The sequence below is a fragment of the Arachis stenosperma genome, chromosome 4 (assembly GCF_014773155.1).
Source record: "Arachis stenosperma cultivar V10309 chromosome 4, arast.V10309.gnm1.PFL2, whole genome shotgun sequence".
NCBI lineage: Eukaryota > Viridiplantae > Streptophyta > Magnoliopsida > Fabales > Fabaceae > Arachis > Arachis stenosperma.
Window position 1 is genome coordinate 66,241,527 of NC_080380.1, and position 15,576 is coordinate 66,257,102.

The window sequence follows — 15,576 nt, forward strand, 5'->3', positions numbered from 1 at the left end:
TTACAAATCCTAATTTTTCAAATCCTTTTTCAAAGATATCAAATGTATCTTAATTCTAAACATACATATTTTTTTTAAATCCTCTTCAACTTCTTTTCAAATCTTTTTCAAAACTCAATTATCTTTTTGAATTCTTTTTCAAATCTTTTTAAATTCTTCTCAAACCTTTTTAAACTCATCATATCTTCTTTTCAAAATTTAGATTTATCTTTTTCAAATATCTTTCATATCTTTTCAATTTTAAATTGCATCTTTTTCCTATCATACTTATCTTTTACAAATTATATCTTCTATCATATCTTTTTCAAAATTTTTGAAAACCCACCCCCTGCCTTTAAATCCACGTTCGGCTCCCTTCTCTCCTCCACAATTCGAACTTGGCCCTCCATCCATCCCTCTCCTTTTCTTTCTTTTACTTGAGGACAAGCAAACCGCTAAGTTTGGTGTGTTTATCCATGATCACTAAACCAATACCCACTAAGATCATGGCTCCTAAGGGAAAACAAACCACTCCAAGAGGCAAGAAAGAGAATATTCCAAAACCACTTTGGAATCAAGGGAAGTTCTTAACCAAAGAACATTCAGATCATTACTACAAAATATTGGGTCTAAGGTCAGTGATCCCAGAAGTTAAATTCAATCTGAAAGAAGATGAATATCCAAAGATCCTAGAGCGAATTCGAAGCAGGAGATAGGAAATCCTAGCTAATCCTGAAACAAAGGTGGGAAGAAACATGGTTTAGGAATTCTACTCTAATATGTGGAAAACAGACAGGCAGAGAATAACTGGAACCACCTTCTATGACTATCAGACTTTGGTCAGAGGGAAGATTGTTCACCTCCACCCTAACAAAATCAGGGAGATCTTTAAGCTACCTCAGCTGAAAGATGACTTAGACTCCTTTAATAGGAGAATGGTGAGAACAAATAAAGGCTTGGACGAAATTCTAGAGGACATATGCCTCCTTGGAACTAAGTGGAAAACCAACACAAAGGGTGTCCCAAATCAACTCAAGAAAGGAGATCTCAAACCAGTCGCTAGAGGCTGGCTGGACTTCATTGGGGATTCTATACTGCCCACTAGCAACCCCTCTGAAGTCACCATCAAAAGAGCAGTAATGATCCATTACATTATGTTGGGAAAAGAAGTGGAAGTTCATCAGCTGATCTCTTGTGAACTTTACACAATTGCAAATAAAAACTCCAAAGATGCCAAATTGGCTTATCCAAGCTTAATTTCTATGCTATGTAAAGATGCTGGGGTGAAGATGGGAGTAAATGAGTATATCTCAGTTGAGCAACCAATCACCAAAAATTCAATGGAAGGACAACAAGTGCAGGACGACCCCATCAAGAGGAAAGCACAGGAGTTCCTCCCGAAAATCCCTCAAATTGAATACTGGGAGCATCTTGAAGCATCTGTCACCAAGTTGCAAGAAGCTATGGACCAACTAAAGGAAGAACAGCAAAATCAAAGTAGTATGCTTTGCAAATTGCTTGGGGAACAAGAAGAGCAAAGGCGTGAACTTAAGGAACTGAAGCGTCAGAAGCTATCTCTTGAAGGTCCAAGCACCTCACAGATTAAAGGAGCATCCACCTCCCAAAATAAAGGTTGTTGAGTCCTAATCTTAGCCTTAACTCTGTGATAATTGTTCTTATTAGGAATTTACCGTAGAAGTTATATATGAGTAGTAGTAATCAGTATCTCTATTTTTATTTTATCCCCAATTAAGCTATAATTTATTTTTCTCATCATCATCAAACATGAATAAAATAGCAGATTTTTAGAATAAGGAGGCAATATTTTTTTCGAGTTTTTAAAAAGGAAAATTCTAATTATTTATATGTGGAGGCAATACTTTTTGTCTTCTGAATGAATGCCTGAACAGTGCATATTTTTTTATATTGAATTTTATGAATGTTAAACTTGTTGGCTCTTGAAAGAATGATGAACAAGAGAAATGTTATTGATGATCTAAAAAATCATGAAATTGATTCTTGAAGCAAGAAAAAGCAGTGAAAAGAAAAGAGAGAAGGAGCAGTAGAAAAAGCCAATAGCCCTTTAAACCAAAAGGCAAGGGTAAAAAGGATCCAAGGCTTTGAGCATCAATGGATAGGAGGGCCCAAGGAAATAAATCCAGGCCTAAGCGGCTAAATCAAGCTGTCCCTAACCATGTTCTTGTGGCATGCAGGTCCAAGTGAAAAGCTTGAGAATGAGTGGTTAAAATTCGTGATCCAAAGTAAAAGAGTGTGCTTAAGAACTCTGGACACCTCTAATTGGGGACTTTAGCAAAGCTAAGTCATAATCTGAAAAGGTTCACCCAGTTATATGTCTGTGGCATTTATGTATCCGGTGGTAATACTGGAAAACAAAGTGCTTAGGGCCACGGCCAAGACTCATAAAGTAGTTGTGTTCAAGAATCAACATACTAAACTAGGAGAATCAATAATACTATCTGAATTCTTAGTTCCTATGGATGCCAATCATTCTAAATTTCAAATGATAAAGTGAGATGCCAAAACTGTTCAGAAGCAAAAAGCTAGTAGTCCCGCTCATCTAATTAGAATCTGAGCTTCACTTAAAACTCTGAGATATTATTGTTCTTAATTTTTTTATCCTATTTTATTTATCTAGTTGCTTGGGGACAAACAACAGTTTAAGTTTGGTGTTGTGATGAGCGGATATTTTATACGCTTTTTAGGGGTAATTTCATGTAGTTTTTAGTATGTTTTAGATAGTTTTTAGTATATTTTTATTAGTTTTTAGGCAAAATTCATATTTCTGGACTTTACTATGAGTTTGTGTGTTTTTTTGTGATTTCAAATATTTTCTGGCTAAAATTGAGGGAGCTGAGCAAAAATCTGATTCAGGCTGAGAAAGGACTGCTGATGCTGTTGGATTCTGACCTCCCTCCACTTGGAATGGAATTTTTGGAGCTATAAGAGTCCAATTGGCGCGATCTCAATTGGGTTGGAAAGTAGACCTCCAGGGCTTTCCAGCAATATATAATAGTTGATACTTTAATCGAAGATAAATGACGTAAACTGGCGTTTAACGCCAGTTCTATGTTCCATTCTGGCGTTAAACGCTAGAAACACGTTACCAGTTGGAGTTAAACGCCCAAAACAGGTCACAACCTAACGTTTAACTCCAGAAACAGCCCAGGCATGTGAGAAGCTCAAGTCTCAGCCCCAGCACACACCAAGTGTGCCCCAGAAGTGGATTTATGCACTATCTATCTTAGTTTACTCATTTTCTGTAAACCTAGATTACTAGTTTAGTATTTAAACAACTTTTAAAGACTTATTTTGTACCTCATGACATTTTAGATCTGAACTTTGTACTTTTTGATGGCATGAGTCTCTAAACTCCATTGTTGGGGGTGAGGAGCTCTGCAGCGTCTCGATGAATTAATGCAATTATTTCTGTTTTCTATTCAAACACGCTTGTTTCTATCTAAGATGTTCATTCACACTTCAATATGATGAATGTGATGATCCGTGACACTCATCACTATTCTCAATCTATGAACGCGTGCTTGACAACCACCTCCGTTCTACCTTCGATTGAATAAGTATCTCTTGGATTCCTTAATCAGAATCTTCGTGGTATAAGCTAGAATCCATTGGCAGCATTCTTAAGAATCCGGAAAGTCTAAACCTTGTCTGTGGTATTCCGAGCAGGATTCAGGGATTAAATGACTGTGATGAGCTTCAAACTCACAAGGGTTGGGCGTAGTGACAGACGCAAAAGGATCAATGGATCCTATTCCAGCATGAGTGAGAACCGACAGATGATTAGCTGTGCGGTGACAGCGCACCTGGACCATTTTCACTGAGAGGACGGATGGTAGCCATTGACAACAGTGATCCACCAACACACAGCTTGCCATAGGAGGAACCTTTCATGCATGAAGAAGAAGACAGGGGGAAAGCAGAGACTCAGAAGACAAAGCATCTCCAAAACTCCAACATATTCTCTATTACTGCATAATAAGTATTATTTAATCCATGCTCTCTTGTTTATTTGCAAGTCAACTAATAATTATAATTGATATCCTGACTAAGAGTTACAAGATAACTATAGCTTGCTTCAAGCCAACAATCTCCGTAGGATCGACCCTTACTCACGTAAGGTATTACTTGGACGACCCAATGCACTTGCTGGTTAGTTTTGCGGAATTACATAGTGTGAGTGTAATTTTCGTGCACCAGTTAACTTAGTCAAAATTTTTTAAAATAAGTTGTTTCTTGTTAGTCAAGTCAAGATTTCAATTTTAAAAATCCTATCTTTTCAAAACTTTTTTAAAAATCAAATCTTTTTCATTTTCCTTTTGTTATTTTCAAAAAAAAATTTTAAATTTGATTTTCAAAATCTTTTTCTTATCTTTATTTCATGATTTCCAAAAACTTTACTAACAATTGATGTGATTGATCCAAAATTTGAAGTTTGTTACTTTCTTATTAAGAAAGGTTCAATCTTTAAATTCTAAAATCATATTTTTTAGTTTCTTGTTAGTCAAATAATCAATTTTAATTTTAAAAATCAAAACTTTTTCAAAATATCTTTTTCAATCATATCTTTTTCAAAATTGATTTCAAAATCTTTTCTAACTTTTTATCTTTTCAAAATTGATTTTCAAATCTTTTTCAACTAACTAATTGACTTTTTTGTTGTTTCTTATCTTTTTCAAAACCACCTAACCACTTTTCTCTTTTTAATATTCGAAAATTCCTCACTCCTTTTCAAAATTCTTTTAATTAACTAATTGTTTCAAATTTTAATTTTAATTTTATTTTTTCTCTTATTTTTAAAAATCACTAACCATTTTTTAAAAAAAAATTTCGAAAACTCTCTCTCTCATCTCTTTCTTTTTATTTTATTTATTCACTAACACTTCTCTTCATCTTAAAAATTCGAACCCTCTCTTCTCCTCTGTGTTCAAATTTTTCTCTTCTCCTTCTTCTATTTTTATTTTCTTCTACTCACATAAAGGAATCTCTCTACTGTGGTAAAGAGGATCGCTATTATTATTTTCTGTTCCCTTCTTTTTCATATGAGCAGGAGCAAGGACAAGAACATTCTTGTTGAAGCAGATCTTGAACCTGAAAGGACTCTGAAGAGGAAGCTAAGAGAAGCTAAAGCACAACAATTCAGAGAAAACCTTACAGATAATCTCAAAAAAGAAAGAGACATGACCGAACCCAATAACAATGGTGGAGGTGCAAGGAGGATGCTTGGTGGTTAAACTACACCTACTTCCAACTTTTATGGAAGAAGCATCTCAATCCCTGCCATTGGAGTAAACAATTTTGAGTTGAAGCCTCAACTAGTTGCTCTAATGCAACAGAAACGCAAGTTCCATGGACTTCCATCAGAAGATCCCTATCAGTTCTTAACTGAATTCCTGCAGATCTGTGATACTGTTAAGACTAATGGAGTAGATCCTGAAGTCTACAGGCTCATGCTTTTCCCTTTTACTGTAAGAGACAGGGCTAGAACATGGTTAGACTCACAACCTAAAGATAGCCTGGACTCTTGGGATAAGTTGGTCACGGCCTTCTTGGCCAAGTTCTTTCCTCCTCAAAAGCTGAGCAAGCTTAGAGTGGATGTTCAGACCTTCAAGCAAAAAGATGGTGAATCCCTCTATGAAGATTGGGAAAGATACAAGTAGTTGACCAAAAAGTGTCCTTCTGGCATGCTTTCAGAGTGGACCATTTTAGATATATTCTATGATGGCCTATCTGAGCTTTCTAAGATGTCACTGGACCATTCTGCAGGTGGATCCATTCACCTAAAGAAAACGCCTGCAAAAGCTCAAGAACTCATTGACATGGTTGCAAATAACCAATTCATGTACACCTCTGAGAGAAATCCTGTGAGTAATGGGACGCCTCATAGGAAAAGAGTTCTTGAAATTGATGCTCTGAATGCCATATTGGCTCAGAACAAAATGTTGACTCAGCAACTCAACATGATTTCTCAGAGTTTGAATGGATGGCAAAATGCATCCAATAGTACCGAAGAGGCATCTTCTGAAGAAGAAGCTTATGATCCTGAGAACCCTGCAATGGCAGAGGTGAATTATATGGGTGATGCCTATGGAAACACCTATAATTCCTCATGGAGAAATCATCCAAATTTCTCATGGAAGGATCAACAAAAGCCCCAACAAGGCTTTAATAATGGTGAAAGAAACAGGTTTAGCAATAGCAAACCTTTTCCATTATCTTCTCAGCAACTGATAAACCACTATTTTATAGTTTATATTGTGTTTAATTGTGTGGTTTTGTCATGATCCTTACCCACTTATTCATCAATTTAGCATGCATTTAGATTTCCTTCCTGAATTTATTACATGTTTGAAAATTGCTTCCTAGAGACTTTAATTATTTAATTTTAATTCTCCTTTATTCCATTCGATGCTGTAATCTGTGTGTCAAGTGTCTCAGGCTTTATAGGGCATGAATGAGACGGAGATTGGAGAGGAAGCTAGCAAAAATGGAAGGAACACAAGAATTTGAGGAGATAACCAGCGAAAAGTGACGCGGTCGCATAGCTCACGCGACCGCGCGAAGGAGCGCAAATCGCGGTGACGCGGCCGCATGGCTTGCGCGGCCGCGCGGATTGGAAAGCACAAGCAACGCGGTAGCTTGGATGACGCGAACGCGTGAAGAGGAAAAGCACAAGCGACGCGTCCGCATGGACGACGCGATCGCGTGACATGCGCGATCTGCATAATCTGCAGAATCCGAAACCAGCGATTTTGGACCCTATTTCGGCCCAGTTTTTGGCCCGAAACAGCAGACTAGAGTCGGAGAATATGCAGAAACAAGGGAGACATTCATTCAGTAGTTTAGATCTAGTTTTTCACTCTCTTAGGTTTTCTCTCTATAGCTTTTAGAATTTTAACTTTCAATTGGTCTTAGCATTGGAACATTGAGAAGAGTTATTTCCTCATCAAGACTTTATCATTCTAGTTTGTTCTCTTAACTTGGTTTTATTCTTCCATGTTCTTTGTTATGTTCAATTTTGTCATTCAGATACTTTTATGATTAATTAATGCAAGGACTATTTCTTTTTAATTTAATTTCAATTCCAATAATCATGTCTTCTTTTAATTCCCTTTCATGTGCCATGGATTCTTTATTTACAATGCGTGAGTAGTTTCATTACTTGATGGGGAATTGATTAAAAGGAAATCTGAATTGGAAGGATTGAAAGAAAAATTTGTAGTTGGGTTAATTGTTGGATTGCTATCCTGTCACCAACGCCAATCCCTTTGAACTAAGTGGGTTGTAACTCGTGAACAGATCTGGCATTCTAACTTGTTTGACTTTCCCTTACCTAGTAAGGGATAACCAAACAGAGTAACCATTAATTATAAATTAATCTTAAAAATCATTCCGTCAATGATAGAGATTCTAACCAATCAATTCCCAGTCAAGGCTTTTATTTATATTATTTAAAATCCCTCAATTTAAATCCCAATTTACTTAGCTCAACTTTTTGGAATATCTGATTAATAAAACAGCACACTTTTCTGCAACTCGTTAGGAGACGACCTGTGACTTAAAACTCCCAGTAATTTTAATTTAAACTTTCTGTGACATATTTATAAATTGATAGGCAGATTTTCGGTGAGTTAAGAACTATACTCGCAACATAACCATTTTAATAAATTTTTAATTCACCAGCCTCTGCAATCCATCAGCAACAGACAGAGAATTCGGAGCAGAGCCCCTCTAGCTTAGCAAACATAGTCTCTGATCTATCTAAGGCCACTTTAAGTTTCATGAGTGAAACAAGGTCCTCCATTAGAAATTTAAAGGCACAAGTGGGTCATCTGAGTAAGAAAATCACTGAAACTCCTCCTAGTACTCTGCCAAGCAATACAGAAAAGAATCCAAAAAGAGAGTGCAAGGCCATTGATATGATCAAAATGGCCGAATCCAAAGAGGATTGGAAGGACGTGAATCCCAATTAGAAAGACCTCATGGGACGTCCTCTAGATAGAAGGGAGTTCCCTATTGAGGACCTAAAGGAATCTGAAGCTCATATAGAAACAACAGAGATTCCATTAAACTTTCTTCTGCCATTCATGAGCTTTGAGAACTATTCTTCCTCTGAAGAGGATGAAGATGTAACTAAAGAGCAAGTTGCTCAATATCTAGGAGCCATCATGAAGCTGAATGCCAAGTTGTTTGGTAATGAGACTTGGGAAGATGATCCTCCCTTGCTCATTAGTGAACTACATACATGGGTTTAGCAAACTTTATCTCAAAAGAAACAAGATCCTGGTAAATTCCTAATACCATGTACCATAGGCACCATGACTTTTGAGAAGGCTCTGTGTGACCTGGGGTCAGGTATAAATCTTATGCCACTCTCTATAATGGAGAAACTGGGGATCTTTTAGGTACAGGCTGCAAGAATCTCATTAGTGATGGCAGACAAGTCAATAAAACAGGCTTGTGAATTGGTAGAGAAGGTGTTAGTGAAGGATAAAGGCCTTTACATCCCTGCTAATTTCATAATCCTAGATACTGGGATGGATGAGAATGAATGCATCATCCTTGGAAGACCCTTCCTAGCCACAGCAGAAGCTGTGATTAATGTTGACAGAGGAGAGCTAGTCCTTCAATTGAATGGGGACTACCTTGTGTTTAAAGCTCAAGGATCTTCCTCTACAACCATAGAGAGGAATCATGAAAAGCTTTTCTCAATACAGAGTCAAACAATGCCCCCACAATCAAACTTTAAGTTTGGTGTTGGGAAGCCACAACCAAACTCTAAGTTTAGTATTGAACCCCCACAATCAAACTCTAAGTTTGGTGTTAGGAGGTCCCAACAATGCTCTGAACATCTATGAAGCTCCATGAGAGCTCACTATCAAGCTATTGACATTAAAGAAGCACTTATTGGGAGGCAACCCAATTTTTATTTATCTATATTTCTATTGTTCTTTTATGTTTTATTAGGTTTATGATCATGTGGAGTCACAAAACAATTGCAAAAATTAAAAATAGAATCAAAAACAGCAGAAGAAAAAGCACACCTTGGAGGAGGAGCTCACTGGCATTTAAATGCCAGTAAGGAGCATAGAGCTGGCGTTTAACGCCAAAAAGAAGCATCAGACTGGCGTTAAACGCCAGAAGCAAGCATAGAAGTGGCGTTCAACGCCAGAAACATGCTGCACATAGGCGTTGAACGCCCAAAACAAGCATGGAAGTGGAATTTAACGCCAGAAACATGCTGCAGTCTGGCGTTAAACGCCAGAATTGCATACAGAGGGCATTTTACACGCCTAAAGGGTGTAGGGATGAGAAATCCTTGACACCTCAGGATCTGTGGATCCCACAGGATCCCCACCTACCTTTTCTCTCTCTTTCACACCTTTTCATAACACTCTTCCCGAAACATCATTCACCAATCACCTCAATCACTCTTCCGCATCACCTCTTTACCACACATTCATCCACTCTTCCCCACAAACGCCACCTACCTTCAATTTCAAAATCATTTCCCTCCCAAACCCAACCCTTAATGACCGAACCCTACCCCTCTCCCTCAACTATATAAACCCCTCCATCCTTCTTCATTTTCACACAACACAACCCTCTCTTACCCCCCTTGGCCGAAACCACACTTCTCTCCCTCTCCCCCATATCTTCTTTTTCTTCTTCTATTATTTCTTCTTTTGCTCGAGGGCGAGCAACATTCTAAGTTTAGTGTGGTAAAAGCATAGCTTTTTTGTTTTTCCATAACCATTTATGGCACCTAATGCCGGAGAAACCTCTAGAAAGAAGAAAGGAAAGACAAAAGCTTCCACCTCCGAGTCATGGGAGATGGAGAGATTCATCTCAAAGGTCCATCAAGACCACTTGTATGAAGTTGTGGCCAAGAAAAAGGTGATCCTTGAGGTCCCTTTCATGCTCAAGAAAAATGAGTATCCGGAGATCCGACATGAGATCCAAAGAAGAGGTTGGGAAGTTCTTACCAACCCCATTCAACAAGTCAGAATCTTAATGGTTCAAGAGTTCTATGCAAATGCATGGATCACTAGGAACCATGATCAAAGGATGAACCCAAACCCAAAGAATTGGCTTACAATAGTTCAGGGGAAATGCTTAGATTTCAGTCCGGAGAACGTAAGGTTGGCATTCAACTTGCCTATGATGCAAGAAGACGCATGCCCCTATACTAGAAGGGTCAACTTTGATCAAAGTTTGGATCAAGTCCTCATGGACATATGTATGGAAGGAGTTTAATGGAAAAGAGACTCAAAAGACAAGCCGTTTCAATTGAGAAGACTGGACCTTAAGCCTATGGCTAGAGGATGGTTGGAGTTCATCCAACGCTCCATCATCCCCACTAGCAACCGATCCGAAGTAACTGTGGATCGGGCCATCATGATCCATAGCATCATGATTGGAGAGGAAGTAGAAGTTCATGAAGTCATCTCTCTAGAACTCTACAAAGTAGCCGAAAAGCCCTCCACCTTGGCAAGGCTAGCTTTTCCTCATCTCATTTGCCATCTATGCTACTTAGCTGGAGTTGTCATAGAAGGAGACATCCTCATTGAAGAGGACAAGCCCATCACTAAGAAAAGGATGGAGCAGACAAGAGAGCCCATTCATGGATCTCAAGAGACGCATGAGGAAGCTCATCGTCAAGAAATCCCTGAGATGCCTCAAGGGATGCATTTTCCTCCAAACAACTATTGGGAAAAACTCAACACTTCTCTAGAAGGATTGAGTCATGACACGAACCAATTAAGGGTGGAACACCAAGAACACTCCATCATTCTCAATGAGATTAGAGAAGATCAAAGAGCTTTGAGGGAGGAGCAACAAAGGCAAGGAAGAGACATAGAGGAGCTCAAGAACACCATTGGTCCTTCAAGGAGAAGGCGCCACCATCACTAAGGTGGACTCATTCCTTAACTTCCTTGTTCTTATCTCTCTGTTTTTTCGGTTTTTGAATTTCATGTTTGTCTATGTTTGTGTCTTTATTACATGATCATTAGTATTTAGTAACTATGACTTAAGGCTATGAATAATTCCATGAATCCTTCACCTTTCTAAAATGAAAAATGTTTTTAATACAAAAGAACAAGAAGTACATGAGTTTCGAATTCATCCTTGAAATTAGTTTAATTATATTGATGTGGTGACAATACTTTTTATTTTCTGAATGAATGCTTGAACAGTGCATACTTTTGATCTTGTTGTTTATGAATGTTAAAATTGTTGGCTCTTGAAAGAATGATGAACAAGAGAAATGTTATTGATAATCTAAAAAATCATAAAATTGATTCTTGAAGCAAGAAAAAGCAGCGAATAACAAAAGCTTGCGAAAAAAAGGAGAGAAAGAAAAAGAAAAAGCAAGCAGAAAAAGCCAATAGCCCTTAAAACCAAAAGGCAAGGGTAAAAAAGGATCCAAGGCTTTGAGCATCAATGGATAGGAGGGCCCTAGGAAATAAAATCCAGGCATAAGCGGCTAAATCAAGCTGTCCCTAACCATGTGCTTGTGTCATGAAGGTCCAAGTGAAAAGCTTGAGACTGGGTGGATAAAGTTGTGATCCAAAGCAAAAAGAGTGTGCTTAAGAGCTCTGGACACCTCTAACTGGTGACTTTAGCAAAGCTGAGTCACAATCTGAAAAGGTTCACCCAGTTATGTGTCTGTGGCATTTATGTATCCGGTGGTAATACTGGAAAACAAAGTGCTTAGGGCCACGACCAAGACTCATAAAAGTAGCTATGTTCAAGAATCAACATACTTAACTAGGAGAATTAATAACACTATCTGAACTCTGAGTTCCTATAGATGCCAATCATTCTAAACTTCAAAGGATAAAGTGAGATGCCAAAACTGTTCAGAAGCAAAAAGCTACAAGTCCCGCTCATCTAATTAGAACTAATATTCATTGATATTTTGAAATTTATAGTATATTCTCTTCTTTTTATCCTATTTGATTTTCAGTTGATTGGGGACAAGCAACAATTTAAGTTTGGTGTTGTGATGAGCGGATAATTTATACTGTTTTTGGCATTGTTTTTAGGTAGTTTTTAATAAGATTTAGCTACTTTTAGGGATGTTTTTATTAGTTTTTAAGCAAAATTCACATTTCTGGACTTTACTATGAGTTTGTGTGTTTTTGTGATTCCAGGTAAATTTCTGGCTGAAATTGAGGAACTTGAGCAAAAATCTGATAGGAGGCTGACAAAGGACTGCTGATGCTATTGGATTCTGACCTCCCTTTACTCAAAATAGATTTTTTGGAGCAATAGAACTCCAAATGGCGCGCTCTCAACTGGGTTAAAAAGTAGACATCCAGGGCTTTCCAGCAATATATAATAGTCTACACTTTATTCGAGTTTAGAGGACGCAAACTGGCGTTCAACGCCAGTTCCATGCTGCATTCTGGAGTAAAACGCCAGAAACACGTCACAAACCAGAGTTAAACGCCAAAAATACGTTACAACTTGGTGTTTAACTCCAAGAGAAGCCTCTGCATGTGTAAAGCTCAAGCTCAGTCCAAGCACACACCAAGTGGGCCCCAGAAGTGGATTTCTACATCAATTACTTATCTCTGTAACCCTAGTAGCTAGTTTAGTATAAATAGAACTTTTTACTATTGTATTTAGGGTCTTTTTCCCTATTTTTCAAATTCTTATGTCATTTGGGGAGGCTGGCCATTCGGCCATGCCTAGACCTTGTTCTTATGTATTTTCAACGGTGGAGTTTCTATACACCATAGATTAAGGTGTGGAGCTCTGCTGTTCCTCGAGTATTAATGCAATTACTATTGTTCTTCTATTCAATTCATGCTTATTCTTATTCTAAGATATTCATTCGCACTTCAACCTGATGAATGTGATGATCCGTGACACTCATCACCATCCTCAACCTATGAACGCGTGCCTAACAACCACCTCTGTTCTACCTTCGATTGAATGAGTATCTCCTGGATTCCTTAATCAGAATCTTCATGGTATAAGCTAGAATCCTTGGCGGCCATTCTTGAGAATCTGGAAAGTCTAAACCTTATCTGTGGTTTTTCGAGTAGGATTCAGGGATTGAATGACTGTGACGAGCTTCAAACTCGCGAGTGTTGGGCGTAGTGACAGACGTAAAAGAATCACTGGATTCTATTCCGACATGATCGAGAACTGATAGATGATTAGCCGTGCTATGACAGAGCATTTGGACCATTTTCACTGAAAGGACGGGGGGTAGCCATTGACAACGGTGAAACCCAACATACAGCTTGCAATGGAAAGGAGTAAGAATGATTGGAGGAAGGCAGTAGGAAAGCAGAAATTCAGAAGGGACAAAGCATCTCCATACACTTATCTGAAATTCCTACCAACGAATTACATAAGTATCTCTATCTTTATTTTATTCATTATTAATCTTTATATTTTCGAAAACTATTATAACCATTTGAATCCGCCTAACTGAGATTTACAAGATGACCATAGCTTGCTTCATACCAACAATCTTCGTGGGATCGACCCTTACTCACATAAGGTATTACTTGGACGACCCAGTACACTTGCTGGTTAGTTGTGCGAAGTTGTGACAAAGTGTGATTCACGTTTGAGAGCTCCAAGTCTTTGGCGCCATTATTGATGATCACAATTTCGTGCACCAGTTGCCTCTCTTGACAACAGAGCCTTCCATTCCGTGAGATCAGAGTCTTCGTGGTATAAGATATAATCAATTAGAAGCATTATGGAGATCTGGAAAGTCTAAACCTTGTCTATGGTATTCCGAGTAGGATCTGGGATGGGATGATTGTGACGAGCTTCAAACTCATGACTGTTGGACGTAGTGACAGACGCAAAAGGTTCATTGGATCTTATTCCGACACAAGTGAGAACCGACAGATGATTAGCCCTACGTAACCCGTAGCTGGACCATTTTCACTGAGAGGATGGACGGTAGCCATTGACAATGGTAATCCCCTACATACAGCTTGCCATGGAAAGGAGTATGAATGATTGAATGAAGACAGTAGGAAAGCAGAGATCCAGAAGGAATAACGCATCTCCATATGCTTATCTGAAATTCCCACCAATGAATTACATAAGTATCTCTATCTTTATTTTATGTTTGTTTATCTTCTAATTATCAAAACTCTAAAACCATTTGAATCTGCTTGACTGAGATTTACAAGATGACCATAGCTTGCTTCAAGCCAACAATCTCTGTAGGATTGACCTTTACTCACGTAAGTTTTATTACTTGGACGACCCAGTGCACTTGCTGGTTAGTTGTGCGAAGTTGTGAAAAAGCGTTGAGATTACAATTGTGCGTACAAAGTTGTTGGCGCCATCGAGATCACAATTTCATGCACCAACAACCTCTAAGATGGTGGGATTCAGTCTTCTTTGGGGTTGACGGACAGGCCTTGCTCCCTCTTCTAAAAATATTCTGTGCTCGCAAACTTGAGGGTTGATGCCTACTATATCCGCCAAACTCCACCCAATTTCTTTCTTGTGTCTTCTTAGCACACTAAGCAGTTGCCCCTCTTATTGGGAAGTGAGATCCCTTACAATGATAACTGGAAGCTTCTGATTATCCTCAAGGTAAGCATACTTGAGGTGGGGTGGAAGGGGCTTTAACTCCAATTTCTGCTCATGGCTAGGTACTTGGTTTGCTGGAGCCAGTGATGATGGTGGGATGTCTTCATTGTGTTCAGATAGTTTCCCCACACTTGGACCTTGCTGGTGAACTGCACCTACAGCCTCATCAATGATATTACACTGGAAGATGGAATGATCTTCTGGAGGGTGCTTCATAGCTTCATACAGATTGAAGCTCACTGCTCGGCCGTCTATCTCAAAGGAATAAGTTCCTGAGAATGTATCCAGCTTGAACTTTGAGGTCTTCAGGAATGGTCTTCCGAGCAAGATGGATGACGGTCTTCCTGAGTCATTTTGGGACATCTCCAAGATGTAGAAGTCAATGGGGAATGTGAGCCCCTTAATGCTCACCAGCACGTCCTCATCAATTCCAACCACTGTAATAATGCTTTTATCTGCTAAGACAAAACGAGCTGCCAACCTTTTTAAGGGAGGGAGCCTCAAAGCATCATATATAGAAACAGGCATAATACTCACGCACGCTCCTAAGTCACACATGCAGTCAGAAAATATTACACCTCCAATGGTACAGTTAACCATGCATGGACCTAGGTCACTACATTTTTCAGGTATATCCCCATTAAAGCAGATATAGAACTACCTAAAGGAATAGTTTCTAATTCATTAATTTTATCCTTAAGCATGCATAAATCTTTCAAAAACTTTGCATATTTAGGTACTTGCTGAATAACATCAAAAAGGATAATAGTTACCTCAACCTTTTTGAAGATTTCTACCATTTTTGGGGTCAAGTTCCATATGCTTTCTAGGCTTCCGTGCAAAGTGTGGAAATGGGATAGGGATGGCGTCTCTGGGAGCTTGAGCTTCTTTTGTTGTGCCATTCTCTAGTTGAGTTACTTCTTCTTCAACCATATCTTGTACTTCATCTTCCTCTGCAACATCCTCCATTTCAACCATGTT

The 15,576-nt window shown here is 38.6% G+C and overlaps 1 non-coding gene across 1 annotated transcript; it reads right to left on the reverse strand.

Moving 5' to 3' along the window:
- Window positions 1-5,597: 5,597 nt before the first annotated feature.
- On the reverse strand, window positions 5,598-5,701 carry LOC130977291 (small nucleolar RNA R71). Its single transcript, XR_009084990.1, has one exon. It is a non-coding gene; the product is annotated as a small nucleolar RNA R71 (small nucleolar RNA).
- Between the last annotated feature and the right edge of the window lie 9,875 nt (window positions 5,702-15,576).